Raw genomic sequence first — 6,000 nt, forward strand, 5'->3', positions numbered from 1 at the left:
AATAATATTAAAGTTAGGGGGGTGTTAGGGTTAGGGTTAGACTTGGGTTTAGGGGTTAATAACTTTATTATAGTGGTGGCGATGTTGGTGGCAGCAGATTAGGGGTTAATATATTTAATAGGGTATGTGGGGTTTGGCGGTTTAGGGGTTAATACTTGAATAGGTTAATTGCATTGTGGGCTATGGCGGTTTAGGGGTTAATAATTTACACCTAGATTTAGAGTTCTGCGTTAGCCATCAAAACCAGCGTTAGGGGGTCCTAAGGCTGGTTTTGTCCTACCGCTGGTATTTAGAGTCAGTCAGGAAAGGGTCTAACGCTCACTTTCCAGCCGCGACTTTTCCATACCGCAGGTCCCCCTACGCCAATTGCGTAGCCTATCTTTTCAATGGGATCTTTCTAACGCTGGTATTTAGAGTCTTGGCTGAAGTGAGCGTTAGAAATCTAACGACAAAACTCCAGCCGCAGAAAAAAAACAGGAGTTAAGAGCTTTCTGGGCTAACGCTGGTTCATAAAGCTCTTAACTACTGTGCTCTAAAGTACACTAACACCCATAAACTACCTATGTACCCCTAAACCGAGGCCCCCCCACATCGCCACCACTCTATTATTTTTTTTTAACCCCTAATCTGCCGACCGCCGACCGCACACCGCCGCAACCTACATTATCCCTATGTACCCCTAATCTGCTGCCCCTAACACCGCCGACCCCTACAAAATATTTATTAACCCCTAATCTGCCCCCCCCAACGTCGCCGCTACCTTACCTACAATTATTAACCCCTAATCTGCCGACCGGACCTCACCGCTACTATAATAAAGTTTTTAACCCCTAATCCGCCTCACTCCCGCCTCAAAAACCCTATAATAAATAGTATTAACCCCTAATCTGCCCTCCCTAACATCGCCGACACCTAACTTCAAGTATTAACCCCTAATCTGCCGACCGGACCTCGCCGCTACTATAATAAATGTATTAACCCCTAAAGCTAAGTCTAACCCTAACCCTAACACTCCCCTAACTTAAATATAATTTTATTCTAACAAAATAAATTAAATCTTATTAACTAAAGTATTCCTATTTAAAGCTAGATACTTACCTGTAAAATAAACCCTAATATAGCTACAATATAAATAATAATTATATTGTAGCTATTTTAGGATTAATATTTATTTTACAGGCAACTTTGTATTTATTTTAACCAGGTACAATAGCTATTAAATAGTTAATAACTATTTAATAGCTACCTAGTTAAAATAATAACAAAATTACCTGTAAAATAAATCCTAACCTAAGTTACAATTAAACCTAACACTACACTAGCAATAAATTAATTACATACAAATACCTACAAATAAATACAATTAAATAAACTAACTAAAGTACAAAAAATAAAAAAAGAACACAGTTACAAAAAAATAATAATAATTTACAAACATTATAAAAATATTAAAATTTTAAGCTAATTACACCTAGTCTAAGCCCCCTAATAAAATAACAAAGCCCCCCAAAATAAAAAAATGCCCTACCCTATTCTAAAATAAAAATTGAAAAGCTCTTTTACCTTACCAGCCCTTAAAAGGGCTTTTTGCGGGGCATGCCCCAAAGAATTCTACTCTTTTGCCTGTAAAAAAAAAACATACAATACCCCCCCAACATTACAACCCACCACCCACATACCCCTAATCTAACCCAAACCCCCCTTAAATAAACCTAACACTAAGCCCCTGAAGATCTTCCTACCTTGTCTTCACCACGTTGGGTATCACCGATCCGTCCAGAAGATGGTCCGAAGTCTTCCTCCTATCCGGCGATGTCATCATCCAAGCGGGGGCTGAAGAGGTCCATCATCGGGCTGAAGAGGTCCATCATCCGGCTGAAGTCTTCATCCAAGCGGGGGCTGAAGAGGTCCATCATCTACAGAGCGGCAGAGCGGCTGAAGAGGTCCATCATCTACAGAGCGGCAGATTAGGGGTTAAAAATAATATGCAGGGGTCAGCGATAGCGGGGGCGACATTTATATGCGGCGCTGTATATAGGATACCAAACCCGCGCAAAACCCGGCATTGCCTGCTTTTGCGGGCGACGCTGCATATGTAATAGAGGCCTTAGTGTTTTGAGTATTTTGAGTATTTTGATAAAAGCTCACAACCTTTTCATTTGCAAGAAAAACAGTGAGATTTGTGGGGCAAAAATGTTTATAGACTTACAGTCTCCCATGTTCAGTGCACTTTATGATAAAACAATTACATTACATATTTATATTTTGTACTTATAATTTATACGTGTTTTTGCACCTATATGATTTATACGGTGCATATTTAATACAATTTATTCCTGTGTAATTTAAAACCAAATTTTACATTTTTGATAAAATACAATTTTTTTTGAACAATCTTGTCACGATTTTTGATGCTCCTCAACAATACAATTTTTTCCTGAGTATTTTGTATGATTTTTAAATTACGATTTTCATTGTGCACTTTTATAATGTATGCATCGCTTTCCCATACGAAAATGCAGTATAAGCCCCTTAGCAAGACACCCTGTTTTCAGGGTAAAAAGTGATCTTATAGAAATCCACCAGTGAAATAGAAGTTCTTCCGAGCAACTTAAAGAATCTCACCAGAATTGGGCCTTTGGGCCGAATAGAAAAGTAGGAAGAACCATACAACTTAACTAGAGATGGAAAACATATTCATAATATAATGCAGTTATTTTAACACATATGAAGGCAAAACATCTGAACTAGTATAAGGGAGATGGGATGAAAGTTGAAAACACTACTGACAAGTAGTACTTTAGGACCTAAGAATACAAACTTCTATCATGTATCAAATGGAAGGCAGTATGCATTTACCATAGTGCCGCAGTAATTTAAAGTGTTCATTAAAATAAGGGCCATGAGATGAGACCCACAATTACAAACATAGACATATTGTTACTCAATATATATTAGGAGCCTAAAATGTTCAGAATTCATGGTGGTTGCTAGAGGGTAATATGATACTATGTCAGGCTAAAAGGCTGTAATTGGCATCTTATCATGACTTTTTTATTGTCCTTGAAGATTACTCCCTTATCTAATAATAGGAATAACAATTAATTCTATTTAACATATGGGTCAAGAACAATGTTTTAAACCATGCCTCCTCAAAAACAGAAAGCTTATACATAAAGGCATTAGGATTGCAAGCCTTAGAAGCCTAAAATCATATGAATTATTGTTTATGAGAATCCAAATATAGTTGTATATATATAATCTAGTATTTAGTAGTATTGTGATTAGGTAGCTAGAGAAACAGATACACTGCTGAAAAAAAGAGGCTGAGTATAAATCAAATGAGTTAATTAAGTTCTGATTTGCAACTGTCAGGTGATTGCCATCTATGGTGTTGGGTGATGCTCCCGCTGTTCAGAAGTAAAGACAAACAGCAAAGGACAGACCAGAGTAGCATATTATGTAATACACTGCAGATCAGTCTGTACAAGCTTAGCTACAAAGGAAGCAGGAAAAAACCCAAAGTCTACTTAACAGGCCGTTGGTCATACACAAGAAGGCAATCCAATCAAGGCTTTGATACTAAAAGAGCAAGCAGGGGGTGAAATCCAGAGAAAACAGGCAGAGGTCAGAAATCCAGATAATAACACAAGTCAAAGCAATTTGCTAGAGTGAGCGGCAGAGTTTTATAGGGGAAGATTCCTCCACTGGGAGTGGCCCAGTAGGATGAAAGCCAATGCAATGTATAGATCCTGTGTAAGTCGATGCAGCTGTAGATTTACTGGGAGTCTTGCTATCTTGCAGTACCTCACATTCACCACATAGATTGGTGGTGCTCATGTTCATGCCTGTATACTGTTGTGCAGTAGGCCTCAAGCCTGGGGGCTCGATTAATGTCAGAATGAGAAGAGATGTAGCAGATTAAAAAAGAGGTAGGTGAGGGTGACATAAAAGAAACCACAATGTGAGGGGCTGGCACACTGGGCAAAAAGACCAAGGATGGACAAGATAATGATGAAGATCTGCCAGAGGGCATGAAAGTTTTAACCAATTGCTGCTCAGTGCCGGGAGCAACAGATACAAAGGTTCTCTTTAAGTGAGTATTTGCATTTATATCATGACAGCAACTCAAACTACAAATTAATATACATTTAAGCTTAGTGAAAGAAGGTAGTAGGGCAGCTAAAACCTGTACTGAATTTTTGATAATGAATATGCATGAGCAGGGCAACCATTTACAAGATAATAGATTCAATATAGTGGCTCACTCACAATAAACAAGATATAAACTGTATTTAACAGCCAAATATATAGTAACCTAGGATATAACAAATGGAGCAAATTGTATGCAAATATCAAAGGCAACTTCCAAGAATACTATACTTCAAGGTACGAATGCAACACATATACAACCTAACCATAACTGATAGAAAGAATAAAGTGGAAAGGGTATTGAACCCACACAGGTATTAATCCACATTAGGCGAGTAGGTTAAAAAATATCATATTAAGGTCCCACTTAGATTAACCCACTCCAATTTTCAGATTGTGACAATCCATAGAGGCCCGACAAGTTTGGCATAATTTGTTAGAAACCTTATTTTCATGGACTTTTATAATTCAAAGCAGAAATAAGGTGGCCTATTATTGTCCTCCAGGACATAGTAGAAGAAGAGCGTCTGTTTCTCTTTTGACTTACATGCCACCCTGCTTGGGACCACAGGAGACTTTCACTTACATAGAAATATAGAAACATAGAATTTGACGGTAGATAAGAACCAAAAGGCCCACTTATGGTATGCTAAAGAGGAACGAGGACAGAATATACCCTCAGTGTCATGGATACACTGTTGCTGGCACTTGGGATATAATCACCATTGACACCCAGGTCTGGAGTATAGTATGCAATGAGTATGAGATGTTAACTTTAGTTGCAGATGTCTTGCTAGTATGGCCATCATTATGGATACAAATCTTCCAGGCTCATACTTGCTTTTTCCATGGTCGCTAGAGCTGGATGCAGGGAGCTTAATTCCATAACTAATTGCTCTCTCAGTTGGAGGAAGTGCATCTTAATCAGCTAAATTACCAAAAAAGTCTGGTTCACTGGCAAATAATTAAATATCTCCAACTAGTCAGCAAGATATATGTGTGTAGAAGTTACAGCACCATCCAGCAGCTTTACCCAGATTAACGAGGGGGTAGGCCTGCCACTGGCTACAGGATTCAGAATATTTGGCCTGTATTTTCTTTTCTCAAAATGGTTAAAGGGACAGTCTACACCAGAATATTTATTGTTTTAAAAGATAGATAATCCCTTTATAACCCATTCCCTAGTTTTGTATAACCAACACAGTTATATAAATACACTTTTTACATCTGTGATTATCTTGTATCTAAGCCTCTGTAAACTGCCCCTTATTTTAGTTCTTTTGACAGACTTGCATTTTAGCCAATCAGTGCTGGCTCCTAGGAACCCCACGCGCATGAGCACAGTGTTATCAATATGAGACACATGAACTAACACCCTCTAGTGGTGAAAAACTGTCAAAATGCCCTGAGCTAAGAGGTGGTCTTCAATGGCTTAGAAATTAGCATATGAACCTCCTAGATTTAGCTTTCAACTAAGAATAACCAAAAAAAGAGGATGTTTAGCCAGAAACTTTATAAGATAAAAAATTAACTTTTATTCCAATTTTATAAAATTAGAGAGGGATAATACCCCATAGCAGAACCGGACTATACCAACCTTAAGAACACTTTACTGTGTCCTGATTGGTGAATACATCATTTGAAATTTAAAGATACAGGGGTATGTCATTAGTATAACAAAGTTTTTAAAGTGTCATTAGAATGTATACATAACGTTTTCACCTAAGCAATAACATATGAATGATAAAACATGGATGAATAAATTATTATCCTAACAATACACATGAAAATGGTACAGAAAAGAATGAAACAAAGGGAAAATATTGGGAAAATATTCAGGGAAAATAT

Source organism: Bombina bombina, chromosome 2, assembly GCF_027579735.1.
Source record: "Bombina bombina isolate aBomBom1 chromosome 2, aBomBom1.pri, whole genome shotgun sequence".
NCBI lineage: Eukaryota > Metazoa > Chordata > Amphibia > Anura > Bombinatoridae > Bombina > Bombina bombina.